The sequence below is a fragment of the Jaculus jaculus genome, chromosome 1 (assembly GCF_020740685.1).
Source record: "Jaculus jaculus isolate mJacJac1 chromosome 1, mJacJac1.mat.Y.cur, whole genome shotgun sequence".
NCBI lineage: Eukaryota > Metazoa > Chordata > Mammalia > Rodentia > Dipodidae > Jaculus > Jaculus jaculus.
In genome coordinates this window covers 39,084,367-39,103,410 of record NC_059102.1, presented here as the reverse complement: position 1 = coordinate 39,103,410, position 19,044 = coordinate 39,084,367, and the positions used below count along the sequence as shown (strand labels likewise).

At 39.7% G+C, this 19,044-nt stretch overlaps 1 protein-coding gene across 3 annotated transcripts in view; it reads left to right on the top strand.

Moving 5' to 3' along the window:
* Nucleotides 1-19,044, top strand: part of Lcor (ligand dependent nuclear receptor corepressor) — a 141,113-nt gene that overhangs the window by 54,951 nt on the left and 67,118 nt on the right. For all 3 annotated transcript variants that reach the window (XM_045150132.1, XM_045150150.1, XM_045150142.1), the window contains 2 exons: nt 9,960-10,025; nt 10,602-10,681. The gene's annotated coding sequence lies outside the window, so the exon portion shown is untranslated. The remainder of the gene's footprint in view (nt 1-9,959; nt 10,026-10,601; nt 10,682-19,044) is intronic.

The window sequence follows — 19,044 nt, the reverse complement described above, 5'->3', positions numbered from 1 at the left end:
TAGGCCTTTTGATGACTTTTTTTTTTTTTTAGTATCTTGCACAGGACTTCCTAGCAACATCAGCTATCCAGCAGAGAGTAGGCATACATACATACTTGCATACTTGTATAGTATCTATCTAGCTATGTCTATCTGTCATTGATGCATATGTTGTTAGGTAACACATGACTGTTTAGGCAGGGTGTCTTTTTGTAGTTTTTTTTTTTTTTTTTTTTAAATTCTCTTAACCCAAGACATTTGTTTGTGTTTTAGTTCATTTTGGTTTTTCAAGGTAGGTAGGGTCTCACTCTAGCCCAGGCTGACCTGGAATTCACTATGTAGTCTCAGGGTGCCCTCGATCTCATGGTGATCCTCCTACCTCTGTCTTCCCAGTGCTGGGATTAAAGGCGTGTGCCAGTTTTGGAACCTTTTTGTTGTGAGAAAATAACTGACAAAAAGCAACTTAAGGAAAGAAGGTTGGACTTGCTTTGGTTCATAGCTTGAAGGCACAGCAGCAGGCCACTATATATACAGTTGGGCTTCCTTACATCTTGAGTAAACAGGAAGCAGAGAACAGGAAGTAGGACCAAGTTATAAAGTCTCAAGGCCTGCTCAGTGATCTTCTTCCTCCAATGAGGCTACACCTACTAAAAGTTCTACAACCTTCCAAAAACTGTGTCACCTGCTTGTAACCAAGTGTTCAAATGAGCCATTTAGGGACATTTCACATTTAAACTACAATATGCCTGGTCTGAATAGAAATACTACTTGGAGTTTAAGTGCTTTTTATGTTTTTTTAAAAAGATTTATTTTATTTGAGAAAGAAATTAGGCATGCCAGGGCCTCCAGCTGCTACAAATGAACTCCAGCCACTGCAAACGAATTCCAGATGCATGTGCCACCTTGTACATCTGGCTTACATAGACATTGGGGAATTGAATCTGGGTCCTTAGGTTTTGCAGGCAAACACCTTCACCACTACACCATCTCTCCAGACTCCTCCCCTTTTTTGTTTCTTCAAGGTAGGGTCTCACTCTAGCCCAGGCTGACCTGGAATTTACTCTGTGGTCTCAGGGTGGCCTCGAATTTATGGTGATCCTCCTACCTCTGCCTCCCGAGTGCTGGGATTAAAGGCGTGCGCCACCACACCTGGCTCCCCTTTTTGTGTTTTTTAAAGTATTTATTTATGGGGGCCCATAGGTGTTCCAGTTCCAGGCCTCCTGCCCCTGCACATGAACTCTGTGCATCTGGCTTTACATGGGTATTAGGGAATTGAACCCAGATATCAGGCTTTGCAAGAAGGCATCTTAATCACTGAGCCATTTCTAGCCCTGAAGTGCTTTTTAAATATATTTTTGTTTGTTTATTAGAGAGAGAGAGAGAGAGAGAGAGAATGCACACATGCCAGGGCTTCTAGCTACTGCAGATGAAGTCCAGATACATGCGCTGACATATACATCTGGCTTACATGGTTTCTGGGCAGTTGAGCCTGTGTCCTTAGGCTTTGCAGTCAAGTAAGTGCTTTAACTGCTAAGCCATCTCTCTCTCTCCCTCCAGCTCCTTAAGTGCTTTAAAATCACTAGTTCTATTTATGAAGATTTTGGTCATTTATGATTTAACTTGTTTCTCTTCAGTATCTTGCCAAGAGCCTATCATCATTCTTGTGCAAAGAGTGGTTAGTGGACTAGTGGATAGATAGGGTCCATTATGGTGGCTGACTGCAGATACTTAGCAGGAGACGAATTCTAATGATTGTAGTGGGATGAACTGCCAAGAACAGTAAGGGAAAGACTATGGATTAACATTCATTGTTCACTATTGATAGACATGTGTCCAGATTTCTTTGGTTGAATGATGTAGTAAGATAGCAGTTAGTAGGAGTTAATTACCTTACATTACCTTGGATAGGATGCGGAAAGATTATATAATATATAAATTACTTTTTATCTGATTCACTGACATTCAGTGTTGTGGTGACAAGTCAAAACACCCTTTTCTGTCTCTGATATTTTATTTATTTATTTGCAAGGTAGACAGACAGACAGACACTAAGAGCCTGGGTGCCCCAGGACCTGCTATTGCAAATGAACTCCAAACACAAGTACCACCTTGTATATCTGCCTTTAACATGGGTATTGGGGAGAACCCAGGCCTTCAGGCTCTGTATTCAGGTACCTTTAACCACTGAGCCATCTCTCCAGCCCAAGTTTTCATTTTTTATGTGTGTTTGATGTCTGCTTTTTTTTTTTTTTTTTTCCGAGGTAGTGTTCACCCTAACCTAGGCTGACGTGAAATGCACTATGTAGTCTCAGAGTAGCCTTGAACTCACAACAATCCCCCTACCTCTGCTTCCTGAGTGCTGGGATTAAAGGCTTGCACCACCATGCACAGCCAGATTAAGCTTTTTTTTTTTCTTGTAATTTTAATTTTTGGTTTTTTGAGGTAGGGTTTCACTCTAGCCCAGGCTCACCTGGAATTCACTATGTAGTCTCAGGGTGGCCTCTCACTCACAGCAATCCCCCTACCTCTGCCTCCCAAGTGGTGGGATTAAATGCACGCACTACTATGCTGCTTCAGAGTAAGCTTTTTAAATTCTGAGTACAAAGTTTGGTACTAGAATACAGGACCCAAGGAACCTTGATGCAAAACCTGCTAATTTTCTCATCTCCACTGTTGAATGTATCTTCCCAGAAAGAAGTTCCTGTGTTGGAACTTTAATTTCTCAAGCAGCAATGTTAGTAGTAGTCAGGGCCAAATGGGAAGTGTTTCTTGGGTGTTCTATCCCTCATGAATAGACTTCTCTCACTCATTGCATTCTCACTCTTGCCAGACTGGATTAGTTATTGCAAGAGCTGGTTGTCACAAAGCAAATCCACCCTCGTGTTCTCTTTGTTTTCTTATGCACTTGTCCTGCTTTTTGCCATGAGATGATGCAGTACTAGATCCTTACCAAGAACGGAACACATGCCTTTTATGCTCTTGGATTTCCCAGCCTCTAGAAACATTAGCCAAAATAAGCCTCTATTCCTTACAAAAGTTAGCCAGACTCAAGACATTCTCCTGCTTTCTCTGTGCTTCTTGTGCACTGCTTGCTGTCATCTGTTGTCTCAGAGGGTAGATTCCAAGACCCATGAGCCTCCCCCTCCATTTTGTTTGTACTGTTTTATTTTTCTTTTACGTGTATATATGGTGTGGTGTGTTATGTATGCACGTGTGTGTGCAGATACACCGTTTGCCTACTTGCAAGCAGCCAAATGGAAACTGAGGGTTCCCTCAACCTGGAGCTGCCATGTTCAGTCAGCAAACCCTAGCAATTCTCCTGTCTGTTTGTGGATTGGGATTACAGATGTATGGTGCCGTGCCTAGCTTGTGTTTTTCAAACGTTGGAACCATCATTTCCCTCCTCCCTTCCCCCATTCCACTGAGGGACTTCTTATTGGGATTGCTGGTATTCACCACATAGTTGTAGGTTATGAGTTGTAAGAGCAGCAAGTCTGTCATTGTGCAGTGGGGGACTAAGTCCCTGGGTATTCCTTTCCACCCTGTGGCGCTTGAATTCTTTCCACCCCCTCTTCTGTAAACTTCCCTGAGTCTTGGTGGGTGTGCTTTAATTCTACTTTAGTATTGAGCTCTCAGCAACTTCTAGGTTTCTGCTTTGGTGCGTTTTGAGTATTCTCATTGTCTGTCTGCATCACCCTCGTGCAGGTTATCAGGCTCACCGTGGAAGTAGCATTTTTGTCCATCCTGCCAGTTCCGCTGTGGTTTCACCTGGGCCCTGGCTGCTGTGTAAAGGTAGTTCATCTCCTGTCAAGGAGTCAGCTATCTATTCTTATCTTGTTGGTAGACTATCATATTACTTTTTAAAAACCTGCCTGCCTGCCCTCCCTTCCTTCTTCCCTCTCTTCCTTCCAAGAAAGAGGTAGAGAGCATGGTGGGGGAGATCTCCAGATGTATGCACCACCATGTGCATCTGGCTTATGTGGGTCCTGGAGAATTGAACATGGGTCCTTTGGCTTCGCAGGTAAGCAGCTTAGCCTCTAAGTCTTCTCTCCAGCCCCATAGTACTTTTTATAACACCCTTAGATTGGAAATAAAAATAGTAGAGATTATGATTTAGATTACAGGGACACATTTGTGGGAAATTTTAATCTGTCTTGTTTTCTCAAAATCATGCTTATGAAGCCCTAGTATAAGAGAAACATTGGAGGAGATGACTTCCTAGGTTTTTGGAGCATTAATGTGGCTTGATGAGAAAAACACAATCTCAGGAAAAGAAAAATCAAAGCATCGGTTAATTAGCCTGTGTCTAATTTCATATTTTAAAAAATTTATGTAGTACTTTTCATATGGCAGAAAACAAAGAAGGACTTAGGCATTTAGTTTTTATTTTCAAAGAGGCAGGGATGTGAGTATTCTTGAGGATGAGAAAACTGGAAACCAAAGCTCGTTGAGAGTAAGCACCTTGTCTGCTCTGCTCACCGTTGCTTATTCTGTGTCTGCCTCCGTCCCTTGTAGATGCACTTATTGAACAGTCTGAAGAATACATTACAAAAGAAAGTTACTTTATTTGGGCAAAGATGAGGTACAGAGACTTGAGAAGAAACTAGGAGAGTATTAGCAGGTAAAAATGGTTATTGGACACAGTAAAAATCCAGCCTAACTAGAGCTGTGAGAACAAGCAGGAAATTTCTGGGAAAAATCCTGTTTAAGAAAGATTGGATAAAATTATAAGCAGTTTTTATTACTGGGTATTACAGAGTATGGAGTTGGGGGGGGTTCTTCTTTAAACATTATAAACTTTAAAAAAAAAGTAGTAGTGGAATTGTCAAAGTAGTGTTTTAGAAATAGTCTGAAGACATGGCTATAGTGAGAAAGAGACTGGACTAGTACTGAGGCCAATTGTAATTGTGATGGGCTTCTTTGGAAAATAAGTCCAATAAAATGGTTTTTTCTATAAATATTCATATTTATTTATTTGCAAGCAGAGAGAAATGGAGAAAAGAGAGACAGATAGAGAGAATGAGCACCAGATTCCAGCCACTGTAAACGAACTCCAGATGCACGCACCTTTCTGTATCTGGCTCTATGTGTATATTTGGGAACTAGGGTTGTAAGGCTTTGCAGGCAAGCGCCTTGACTGCTGAACCATCTCTCCAGCCCATAAGATGTTTGTTTGTATGTATGTATGTATGTGAATGACAAGTTAGGTAAAAGTACTTTTTAAAATCTTAATGATGGAACATAATAACATGGCTCTCTAATTCAGGTTTTTTTGTTTTGTTTTGTTTTGTTTTTTAGGTAGGGTCTCATTATAGTTCAGGCTGACCTGGAAATCACTATGTAGTCTCCAGGTGACCGTCATGGAGATCTTCCTACCTCAGTTTCATAAGTGTTGGGATTAAAGGAGTGTGCCACTGTGCCTGGCTCTTATTCATTATTTTCCATACTATGTAGTTATTGATCTTTATTGCTTTTCTAAGAGATTCTGGTATAAAATTTGAGTGTATTTGTTCTTCCCTTATTTGCCTTTTGGTACTGTCAAGCATAGCTTGTAAAATGATCCAGTGTTGCTATGTAACTGCTAACTTCAATATTTATTATTAATAAAACTGAGTGGCATTAATATCCAGTGAACAGAGAATAGCAAAATAAGGCTTCATAGTATCTGGTCAATAATGTTGTTAGATTTGATGTATTGTGGTAAATTTGAGCAGTAGAGGAGCAATTTGTACATATGGTTACTATTTGGAGCAAAATTAGTTGTCATTGAGTCTTTTATGACCAAATTATTATTTTTGTGTGCTTCCTTTTTATGTTATTTATTTTGGTTTTTTTCGAGGTAGGGTCTCACTGTAGCACAGGCTGACCTGGAATTCACTCTATTCTCAGGGTGACCTTGAACTCACAGAGATCTTCCTACTTTTGCCTCCCCAGTGCTGGGATTAAAGGCATGTACCACCAAACCTGGTGTTGGGTACTTCCTTGGTTCTGTGTGTGTGTGTGTGTGTTTTAAACATTTTTTTGTGTATTTTTATTTATTTGAGAAAGAGTGAGAACAGGCACACCAGGGCCTCCAGCCATTTCAAATGAACTCCAGATGCATGCACCACCTTGTGCATCTGGCTTATGTAGGTCCTGGGGAATTAAGCCTCGAACAAGGGTCCTTAGGCTTCACAGGCAAGCACTTAACTGCTAAGCCATCTCTCCAGCCCTGTATGTATGTTTTGACATAAGGGCTTCACTCAGTATACCAGGCTGGTGAGGTGCTTGCTATGTAGCCTAGGCTGGACTCAAACTCATGGCAGTCCTTTTGCCTCAGCCTCTTGAATGGTAAAATATTAAGTATGAACCACTACATTCAGCCATTTTTCCCCCTTTACTTTTTGATCTGTAATAAGGTTTTTGTTTGTTTGTTTTTTTATTGAGGTAGGGTCTCACTGTAGCCCAGGTTGACCTGGAATTCACTATGTAGTCTCAGGATGACCTCGAACTGTATTAGTCAGGGTTCTCTAAAGGAACAGAACCTATAGAATGAATTGTATTAAAAGAGCATTTATTGGATTAGCTTACAGCAGTCCAACAATACAAGGTTGCAGGCCTGCGAGTGTCCAGTAGCTGCTCAGTACATACAAGGCTAGATGCCTCAGCAGTCCCAATCTGGCACTGAAGGCCTAGAGGTGTCCTGGAGAGCCACTGCTCTTCAATCCACGCTGGTCTTCATCCACACTGGAAAGCACCTAGGAGGGAGCAGCACAGGCATCCAGGTGGGAGGAGCTTCCTTAGATAATGCCACCCCTCCAATAGGGGCCGCTCACTCTAGTGGAAGGGCTCATCCTGGGTGAACGGTTTCTCCTTAGTTCATCCTTCCTGGAAGCAACCTCAGAGACCCACTTATGAGGAATGTCTGGATTCCTAAACAGGTCAAGTTGACACAAACTTCACCATCATCACAGGAACTCACGCCCATCATCCTGCCTCAGCCTCTGAAATGCTGGGATTGAAGGCATGAGCTATCATGCCCAGCTTGTTGATGTATTTTTTAAAATACGTGTGTGTGTGTTTGTATGTGTATATATATAAAATATTAATTTATAATATATATATTTGAGAGGGAGAAAGAAGCAGAGAAAGGGGGGTTAAGGTTGGGAGAGAGGGAGGGCATGCACATGCATGCCAGGACCTCTAGCCACTGTAAACGAACTCCAGATGCATGTGCCCCCCCCCCCCATGCATCTGGCGTATGTGGGTCCTGGAGAGTTGAACTGGGATCCTCTGGCTTTGCAGGCAAATGCCTTAACTGTGAAGCCATCTCTCCAGCCCCCTTTTATGGTTGTTTTTTTGGTTTTTCGAGGTAGGGTCTCACTCTGGTCCATGCTGACCTGGAATTAACTCTGTCACCTCAGGGTGGCCTTGAACTCATGGCAATCCTCCTACCCCTGCCTCCCAAGTGCTGGGATTAAAGGCATGCGCCACCACGCCTGGCCCATTATGTATTTTTTTAATTTTATTTTTATTTATTTGAGACAGAGACAAAGATATTGGGTGTGGTAGGGCCTCCGGCGACTACAAATGAACTCCATTGTTTATCTTGTGCATCTGGCTTACATGGGTCCTGGAGAATCGAACCTAGGTCCTTTGGCTTTTCAGGCAAGCGTCCGAATCACTAAGCCCTTAAATCACTAAGCCATCTCTCTAGCCTTGTTTATGTATTTTTGATGAAGTTCTTCCACAGTTGTTCCATTTCAGACTCTGTACAGATTTCTATTTTTTTTTGTTGTTTATGCTTAGAGCCCAGCCTGATGTGATGGCATACACCTTTAATCCCAGCAATTGGGAGGCCTCGCTGAGACTAGAGAGTGAATTCTGGGTCAGCCAGGGCTAGAGTAAGATCCTACCTCAAAAAAAAGTATGCAAAAGTCAGCTGCCTGTACTTGCTGTCTGGCTGTATGTATATATGTATGTATGTACGTTAATTATACCAACTCCAAAGGCTACTCTTTTGAAACTGATGGCTTTATATGAGGACTAAGAAGTTTCTTAAATTATAATTGTTTTGTTTGTTTTTTGTTTGTTTTCTTGAGGTAGGGTTTCACTCTAGCCCAGGCTGACCTAGAACTTTCTTTGCAGTCCCAGGCTAGTCTCAAATTCATGGCACAATCCTCCTACATCTGTATTCTGAGTGCTGGGATTAAAGGCATGTGCCCCCACAGCCAGCCTATAAAACTATTTTTATCCTCTTTCCTCTCTGACCTTCCAAATTCTGTGGCACTTCTATGTATTTTTAAAGTGATGGATGCTGCTGGGTGTGGTGGCGCACGCCTTCAACCTCAGCACTCGGGAGACAGAGGTAGGAGGATCATTGTGAGTTTGAGGCCACCCCAAGACTGTAGTGAATTCCAGATCAGCCTAGACTAGAATGAGACACTACCTCGATAAACCAAAAAAGAAAAGAAAAAGTGATAATGAACACCTTATGTACAAAGCATGAATCCTTCCTAAAGGTCAGGCTTAAAGTACACATGGATTTACATAGCCTTGTATCATTATTTGAACTGTTCACTTGACACATAGTTTGGGAGCCACTGGTCAAGTCCACTATCCTGTTATGTACAAGCTGACCCCCTCCTGGTTTTCCTTTTTCCTTTTCCTTTTAACCCATGGAAAACCCACCAGTATGTTTCAGTTATTTTTCATTAAGTGGGCCAGCAGTAATTTAGGTAATAAGTTAGGAAAAGTACTTTCATTTTCTATTTCTTGATATTGGTAGAGTGATATTTCTCTATGTAAATTAGTGGGTTTTACCTTTGTAAAGAAACCAGAAAGTACTTATTGTGAAATAATTACACAGGTTGTTTTCTTCTAAAATATTTTGTGTGTGTGAGTATGGGTCGCTCTTGAGAATTAAAAAAAATTTTTTATTTATTGTAAGAGGAGAGAGAATATGAATGAATATGGGTATCTCAGGGCCTCCAGCCACTACAGATGAACTCCAGATGCATGCATCACTGTAAATGTGCCTTTACATGGGTACTGGAGAATCAAACCTGGGTCGTTAGGCTTTGCAGGCAAGCGCCCTACCCACTGAGCCATCTCTCCAGCTTGGATTTTTGTTCTTTAGGTAAGTAACCGTAACAATTTGGGGAAAAAAATTAGTTCTGAATTGTTATTAGGAAAAAAGTACTATTTAGATCATTATAAAAAGTTGCAGGGGCAGGAGAGATGGCTTAGTGTAAGCCAGATGCACAAGGTGGTGCATGCATCTAGAGTTGTGCAGTGGCTGGAGGTCCTGCCACGCCCATATTCTTCTTTAAAATTTATTTATTTATTTATTTATTTATTTATTTATTTATTTATTTATTTGAGAGTGACAGACAAAGAGAGGAAGAGGCAGAGTGAGAGAGAAAGTGTGTGTGAGAGAGAGATAATGGGCATACCAGGGCCTCCAGCCACTGCAAATGAACTCCAGATGCGTGTGCCCCCTTGTGCATCTGGCTAAAGTGGGTCCTGGGGAATCGAGCCTCGAACTAGGATCCTTAGGCTTCACAGGCAAGCACTTGACTGCTAAGCCATCTCTCCAGCCCCCATATTCTTTCACATTCTCTTTCTCTGTCTCAGGTAAATAAAATATTTTTTAAAATGGTGTGGGAGTTTTGAAGCAGTTTGACTCTTAAGGGGGAGTGTCTTTTAAATTGGAACTTGAGAATTTACATAAAAACTTTGTAGGCCAGATCAACAAACTGAATTTCCATTTCTTCATTGGTTATTTCTAGTGTCTGTCTGTTTCACTCTTAATTTGTGTTGTGTTAATTGTTGACAAAAATTTAAATGTTCCTTTTAGATTTGTTAGTGACAATTTTCCTGGACATCATATTAAGTTGAGATCCTTGGAAGAAAACACTTAACATTTTTAATGCTTCCAATTAATGTATCTCAGTGAGTATTATTGTGGTAATAGATTTTTTTTTTTTTTATCCTTTCAGGGTTTGAAAGTATTCTTGAAGGGCTGTTTGGACCTGCATTATTAAAAGATCTCAGTTTTTTTAAAGGTATTCAAAATATTTGTGGTACTTCAAATTCTTGGTGATTGATGCCTTGGTGATTTAAGACTTTCTTACTAGTTTTATGGGTGTTAGTGTTATATCCATGTAAGCATATTTTTGATATTGATATTGCAACATCATAATGCCATCTACAAATGTGTTAGGCCACATGCATAGTTATGCTAGACACATGTATCCCATGGGCCACAGGTTAGACAGGTCTAATTTATAGATACATAGGTGGCATATATTATAGATATACTACTATATATTAACTATGAGCAGGTGGAATTACGTGAAGAAATTTAAGTTAAAAATTTTAAGGCACAAGATGTTGGGAGGATGGTAAGAATTAAAAGGGACAAGCTGCCAGTACAGAGCACATATTTTAGCATGTGTCCCTGAATTCTATCTCTGGAACCACAAGAGTTTTAAGATAAATATGAAATATGTCTACTACTTGGTGAGGTTCTTATTAAAACAAATATTTTTGAAGTTAGCTCTGATTTATTTTCTGAAAAATTCTGTTTTATTATTATTATTATTATTTTTTTTTTTTTTTTTTTTGCTTTTCTTTTCTAGAGTGTGAACCTGAAAGCATTTCTGATTGGAGTTTTGATGAAAATTGTCTGTTCTGTTGCTTGAGAAGAGATAAAGTAAAGGTAATCAAGAAGTTTGTGAAACTTTTGCCTAATATTTTAAGTTCCTTTTCAAAAAAGTAAATCATGTTGTTTGAGGGTTTGCATTTCCTATTTATAGCTGGTTTGTCAGTTTAAATTGTTTTCAATCTTTTAATTAACTTATTAAGAAATCTGTACTTGATGGGTGTCATGGCACACACTTAATCCCAGCACTTGAGTAAATGGACTGCAGTAAGACCCTACTGACAGACACACACACACACACAAACACACACACACACACACACACACAGTATCTATATCTCAAAATATATTTACTTATTCACTAGGCAGACTGTGTAAGTTTCAGACTTGTATTTATCTTTAAAAATTATTTTATTGATTGATTTGAGAGAGAATGAGAGAATGGGTGTGCCAGGACCTTTAGCCTCTGTAAACAAACTCCAACGTGTATGCTACCTCGTGCATCTGGTTTACTTGGGTACTGCAGAATTGAACCTAAGTCATTAGGCTTTGTGGCAAATGCCTTAACTGCTTAGCCAGCTCACCAGTCCCCTTGTGTTTATCTTAAAAGAAGAAATGAGCCGGGCGTGGTGGCACATGCCTTTTAATCCCAGCACTAGGGAGGCAGAGGTAGGAGGATCATGGTGAGTTCCGGGTGAGACTACATGGTGAATTCCAGGTCAGGCTGGGCTAGAGTGGGACCCTACCTCGAAAAACAAAAACAAAACAGAACAAAAGACGGTCATCTTGGTACCCCTCTCTCCCCAAATACACAAATTCATGTTGATTTCTGATTTGCTTTGGTTTATACTTTAGTGTTTCTTAATGTATAGGCATGATTGCTACCTGTAATAAATTTTAGAAATTAGATGAGCCTTTGAGTTTCTGTTTTATTATTTTGAACATGAACAGATTGTGGTTTGGAAACATTTCAGTAATTAAAACCCTAGTAATGGGTTACTATCTTTTTTCATGGTACCTTATTCCTGTTGTAAAGCCATGGGAAGAGTTTGATTTCTTTTTTCTTATACACTGTCACTGAAAATCATTGACAAGATTCTACCATTTCCTTTCTCTAATAATTTTCATTCTTTTTAATTTCCATAATCTGAACTACTGAAGCAGAATGATTTGTATTAAACAATATGATTTTACTTGTCTTTTGGAGTATGACATTACATATTTGCTTTCTGTAGTTTTAAAATCTCTTGCTTTTATTAAGTCTCTGCCTTCCTATAACTGATACCCTATTGCTGTTTCAACTTTAATGCTATTTTATGTAAATAAACACATTATTTATTCCAATTATTTGTCAACTGGTACTTTGCTGTATTTTGTTTCTTTTTTTTTCCTGAAAATGTTTGAATTTTGTGTTTCTCACTATATTGTCAATTGCCAAATACTAGATGGTGTTTATATTTTTCTCTCTGGGAAATCTACTGTTCAGCTGCCTTTTAAAATCTATAAGCCTCTATGTAACCAATCTAAGAACCTCTTAATGTCTTTTTCTGGCATCTTATTTCTTGTTTTCTTCATGCTAAAAAGTGTTGTTATGACAATCTACTATAGTCTTGTCTCATTAAATTAATGAGAAGGTCAGTTTGAAGCATAATGGGTTTATTTGTTTTGTTGGGTTTTTGTTTTTGAAAGATGAGGCAACAAACACTATCATATAGTCTACCAATGAAATTAATGTTTGATATTTAAGTTGTGAATATGTGTACACATGTATGTATATGATGACATGTGACAGCTGTTACTAAGTAAATCATTTAACAAGAATTAGGGTAGAGGGATGGAAACAAGAAATAGGATAGAGGGAATAAGGGTGGAGAGTGGCTTAGTGGTTAAGCGCTTGCCTGTGAAACCTAAGGACCCCGATTCGAGGCTCGGTTCCCCGGGACCCACGTTAGCCAGATGCATACAGGGGTGCACACATCTGAAGTACGTTTGCAGTGGCTGGAGGCTCTGGCACGCCCATTTTCTCTCAACAATCAACAAAAAAAAAAAGGGAATTAGGAGTGTAGAGGGCTGGAAAAATAGCTGAGCGGTTAAGGTGTTTGCCTACAAAGCCAAAGGACCCAGGTTCAACTCCCTTGGAAATGAAACATATTCACTGGGTTAAGTTTAAATTTGCAGAGAAAGGAAATATCAGGAAAGTATGATAATCAATAGATGGCATAGCAGTATTGCGAATTGTCAGTGAATACTAAGGCTATTAGACTGGGTAAATGAATACATTATATTTTGTAAATATGTAAGAAGAAGTACCAACTTATATACCTTTTGATAAATAGAACAGAAATTAACCTAGAGTTTACTGTAGTTCCACTTACCTGTGGGTGATGTGTTCTAAAATCACTAGTGGATGTCTAAAATAACTGAAGAATATTGAGCCCTGTATCACACCACTTTTCCTAAGTACAAATACTAACAGTTTAGTTTTTAAAAGATTAACAATAAGTAATAACTCAATAGAAGTGGTCACAATCAGAACATACTTTTTGTTCATGTCTTCCACAAAAGTTTGATTGCAGGGTTGGAGAGATGGCTTAGCGGTTAAGCGCTTGCCTGTGAAGGCTAAGGTCCCTGGTTCGAGGCTCAATTCCCCAGGACCCACGTTAGCCAGATGCCCAAGGGGGAACGTGGAGTTTGTTTGCAGTGGCTGGAAGCCCTGGCACGCCCATTCTCTCTCTCTATCTGCCTCTTTCTCTCTCTGTCTGTCGCTCTAAAATAAATAAATAAACATTTTTAAAAATGTTTGATTGCAGTGGCTAGAGGCCCTGACACACCAATTCATTCTCATCCTCCCTTCTCTCATAAAATGATATAAAAAGCCAGGTGTGGTGGCGCACACCTGTAATCCCAGCATTTGTGAGGCAGAGGTAGGAGGATTGCTGTGAGTTCAAGGCCACCCTGAGACAACATATTGAATTCCAGGTCAGCCTGGGCTAGAGTGAGACCCTACCTCAAAAAAAAAAAAATTAAAAAATATAATAAATTAAGACTTTTGCCCAGCGTGATGGTGCACACTTTTAATCTCAGCACTCTGGAGACAAAAATGTAGGAGGGTCACTGTGAGTTCAAGGCCATCCTGAAACTACATAGTGAATTCTAGGGTAGCCTGGGATAGAGGGAGATCTTACCTCAAAAAAACAATAAATAAATAAATACTTTAATAATTGGAAAAATAATTAAATAAATTTGTCTATACTCTTTACCCAGATTCCCCAAATGTTGTTTTGTTTTGATTTTTTTGAGATAGAGTCTCACTCTGGCCCAGGCTGACCTGGATTTCAGGATAGGAAGATTTTTTTATTGTCACAGTACAATTATAGACATCAGTAAATTAACATTAATATCAGTACTGTTATCTGTTCTACAAACTTCAAAATTTTCCATTTGTCCTCTAATGCCCTCTTTCTGGTCCAGGACCCAATCCTGGAGCATACTTTGTATTTTATGGTCTTACTGCCTTTAGTCTGGATTTCTTTTTTTTTTTGCCTTACATAATGTTGACACTGGTAGAAAAAAGTCTGACAGGTTGGCTTCCAGATGCTCCTGCCACTTAGATGATGATGATTATTTTGATTTTTCAAGGTAGGAGCTCGCTATAGCGCAGGCTGACCTGGAATTCACAATATAGTCTCAGGGTGGTCTCGAACTCACAGTAATCCTCCTACCTCTGCCTCCTGAGTGCTGGGATTAAGGCGTGTGCCACCACACTCAGCATTTAGATTATTTTGATAAGGCCTAATGCTTTGAATGTAGGCTATGCATTTTCAGCAAGAATAGAACTCTGATGTCTTATTTTTAATATATCATGTCAGTAAGCACATGGTGATACTTAAATTTTGATTATTTGATTAAAGTGATATCTGCAAGGTTCTCTGCTATAAAATTACAATTAGGACAATAGTAGGAAACCTCAAGGCCCACTTATAAACCCACTTCTTCCAGCAAGGGTCTGCTTGTAAAAATTCTTCTCCTAAAGGGTCCATTGTCCCCTAAAGCAAGACCTCCACCAGGGGAACCAAGTGTTAAATGCTCATATGCTTTTTTCCGGTATACTGTTTTTGCACATGTTGGTAATTATTACTGTGGTATGTTGATGGGATTGTGATTTTTCTACCATTATTTTCTCTACTTTTATGGGAATTTATTATTATTTTTTTAGATTTTCAAGGTAGGGTGTCACTCTAGTTCAGGTTGACCAGGAATTCATTATGTAGTCTCAGGGTGGCCTCAAACCCTCAGTGGGTCTCCTCCTTTTGCCTCTCAAGTGCTGAGATTAAAGACATGCGCCACCACACCCGGCTTTTTATTTATTTATTCATTCATGCATTTATTTATTTAGTTAGTTATTATTTATTTATTTTTCATATGTGGATCCTAGCATTCATTTATTTGAGAGAGAGAGGAGTGAGGAGAAAGCGACAGATAGAGATTGCGCACTCAGGCCCTCCAACCACTGCAAACATACTCCAGACGCATGTGCCTCCTTGCACATCAGGCTTACGTGGGTCTTGGGGAATCCAACTGAGGTCTTTTGGCTTTGCAGGCAAACGTCTTAACTGGTAAGCCATCTCTCCAGCCCTACTTGGAATTCTGTACCAGAGGTCTTTCCTAACTTTTCATAAATGGATGTATGCATAATTTAGATTATAATTTAGTAATCTGTATTATCTAGTTCAAATTATCCCGGGCCACTGAGGTTCCTTTCGGGTGTATACTTGCTGACTTAATATATTTATGTGTGTGTGTTAGAGAACTTCTTGTTACCAGAAAATGATCCAGGGATATGTTACTTTTTCTCCCAGCTTTATATTTCTCCAAGAAACCTCATTTTTAATAGGAATTACATAAGAATGTAAGGTCTGAGCCAGTCATGGTGTCATGTACACATATCCCTTGCAATGCTGAGATGAGAGACTAGACTTTAAGGTTAGATTGAGCTGCATAGGGAGACCCTGACGTATACAAGTGCAGACCTGGGCCCTCAGTATGCTCACTGGTGTTAAGAGTGTCATTGCGTCTATGCACCCTCAGTTTTCTGAACTAGGATATATTTTGCTTACTAAATTATATCAAAATCTGTATTATTTTCTGTATATATTAAAATGTTTTTCATGAGACTTGTTATAGCTTATATTGATAATAAGAAGAGAGATAGTAAAAGTTGCTGGGGAGATGAGAAGGATAAGTTTCTAAAAATGAACTATTTTGATATGATGTATCTGTTCTCATGTATGGCTAAAAGAGAAAAGATAGTTGTTACAGAGTTCAGATATCATGGATTTTTACTAAAGATAATGAGATGTTATGCAGTTATAAAGTTTACTATAAGATTAGTAAGTTCAAGTATTTGGTCTATTAGGAGAGTGTAAGTTAGGACTCGTATTTACTTACTTATTTTTTCAAGGTAGGGTCTCACTCTAGCACACAGGCTGACCTGGAATTCACTATGTAGTCTCAGGGTAGCCACAAACTCACAGCAATCCTCCTACCTCTGCCTTCCAAGTGCTGGGATTAAAGGCATGCTCCACCATGCCTAGCTATAGTTTTTAAAAGAATATTTTTATTTATTTATTTATTTGTAAGCAGAGACAGACTGACAGCCTTGGAGAGATGGCTTAGAGGTTAAGGCACATGCCTGCAAAGCCTAAGGACTCATGCTCGGCTCTCCAGGGCCCACAGAAGCCAGATGTACAATGTGACAAAAAGGTGCAAGATCACACATGTGCACAAAATGACGCACATGTCTGGAGTTCAGATGCAAAGGCTGGAGTCCCTGACACGCCAATTTTCTCTCTCTCCTCCTTTCTTCCCTCCCTCTCCCCCTCCTTCCCTCCCTCCATCTTTATTTCTTACCTCTCTCTGATAAAAATAATAATAGAAAAATTCTTTTAAAAATACAAGTCCTGCTCCTTCCAATGTGCTCCCTCCAGACATACAATGACCTGGATATCCCTGACCTCATAGTGCCTGACACAAGACCATCATAAGAGGAGGAAAAGATCATGATATCAAAATAAAAAAGTGACTGATTGAGATGGGGAGGGGGATATGATGGAGAATGGAATTTCGAAGGGGAAAGCGGGGGCAGGGAGGGTATTAACATGGGATATTTTTTATTATCATGGAAAATGTTAATAAAAATTGAGAAAAAATAAATAAAAAAATACAAGTCCTAGAGCCACGCATGGTGGTTCAACCCTTCATCCCAGCACTCAGGAGGCAGAGGTGGCCTTGAGTTCGAGGCCACCCTGAGACTACATAGTGAATTCCAGGTCAGCATGTGTTAGAGCAAGATTCTACCTTGTAAACAAAACAACAAACAAAAAATACAGGTTCTAACTTGTACTCTCCTAATAGACCAAATACTTGAACTTATTAGTCTTCCAGTAAACTTTATGACAGTATAACATCCTAACCTAGGTTCCATGTGTGTGGAGCTCACTGCAGTGTCTAGAGGCCCTAGCACACCAATTCTCTCTCTCTGTCTCTCTTGCCCTCTCTTTCATCTTCTCTCTAGCACCCCCCCATTAAAAATAAAATAAATATATAGTTATGGATAAGCAGAAATGAGAAGGAACACATTCTGGGCAGAATAGAACATTTAGTCCCAGTAAATGTTCATTCCATCACAGTCACCCATAATGCAGTGGAGCCAGATTGTAGTGCTTAGCTAGTACATCATTGAACTAGGTCTTGTTTTTGTTTTTGTTTTTGTTTTGTTTTTCGAAGTAGGTTCTCACTCTGGACCAGGCTGACCTGGGATTCACTATGTAGTCTCAGGGGTGGCCTCGAACTCTGCCTCCTGAGTGCTGGGATTTAAGGCGTGTGCCACTACGCCTGGCTAGACCCTTTTTAACATTTCATAATTTGGTCTGATTCATTAGCATATCAATTAAAAGCTTAAGTGTATCTTTTGTTTGGTTGGTTGTTTTTAAGGCTTTAAAAATATTTATTTATTTATTTATTTATTTGACAGGGAAAAGTGGGGAGAGAGAGAGAATGGGCACACCAGGGCCTCCAGCCACTGCAAAAAAAACTTCCAGACGTGTGCGCCCTTTTGTGCAGCTGGCTAATGTGGGTCCTGGGGAATTGAATTTGGGTCCTTTGGCTTTGCAGGCAAAAGCCTTAACCACAAAGGTATCCCTTCAGCCCCTGAAGTATATCTTTTTTAACATGAATATTTATAATTTGTTTTTATTAACAACTTCCATAGACAATAAACCATGGTAATTCCCTCCCTTCCCCCATTTCCTCTTCACTTATCCGTTCCTCCTCTCAGTTAGTGTCTCTTTTATTTATTTTTTAAAAATTAAAAACATTTTAAGAAAGAAAGAGACAGGTAGAGAGATTGTGGGTGCATCAGTGCCTCTGCCACCTTATGAATTTGGCTTTTGTGAGTCCTGGGGAATCGAACCAGGGTCTTCTGGCTTTGCAGGCAAACGCCTTAACTGCTAAGCCATCTCTTCAATCCTCTCTTTTATTTTGATGTCATCTTTTCTTCCTATCATGAAAGTCTTGTGTAGGTAGTAGCAGGTTCTACAAGGTCATGGATATCCAGACCATTTTGTGTTTGAAGATTGCACTGTAAGCAATCCTACCCTTCCTCTGGCTCTTACATTCTTTCCACCACCTCTTCTGCAATGGACTCTGAGCCTTGGAAAATGTGATGGAGATGTCACAGTGCTGAGCACTCCTCTGTCACTTCTGAGCAGCATGGTGCCTTTTAAGGCACACCAGTGGTCACCGCCATCTGAAAAGAGAAGCTTCTCTAACCAAAACTGAGAGTGACATTTATATATGGGTATTTATAAAATATTAATTTATTTGCAATGGTAGGGGGAGAATGGACATGCCAGAGCCTGTTGCCACTACAAATGAACTCCAAGTACACACACCACTTTGTGCATGTGGCTTTATGTGGTTACTGGGGAACCAAATGTGGGCTTTAGTCTTTGTATGCAAGTGCCTTTAACCGTGAAACTATCTCCTCAGCTCCCCTATTGCTGTTTTAGTACATTGAGTGGGGAGTTATTTTCTCATTGCGTACTGCAATGTATGTTTTTCTTGATTATAATAGTGTGACATACACTGCCTGATATGACTTGCCTATCATGTTGTCCTGGAGTACCACAAAACAGTAAATATTCATAAGGAACTGAAAGAAAAGTATTATCAAGGTTGCTCCTGTCTGTTAGAAATATGAAAGAAGCAATTGTGAGGTGTTTAAATGGTATTAAAACTGATACAAAGCAGTATATGGAATAGAGGGCTATTCCATACAAAAAATAAATTTATCCAATCAATGGCCCTAAAGTACTTATCTCCTTTTAAGCTACAAGTTGAGTTCCATTTCCTTAACTTAG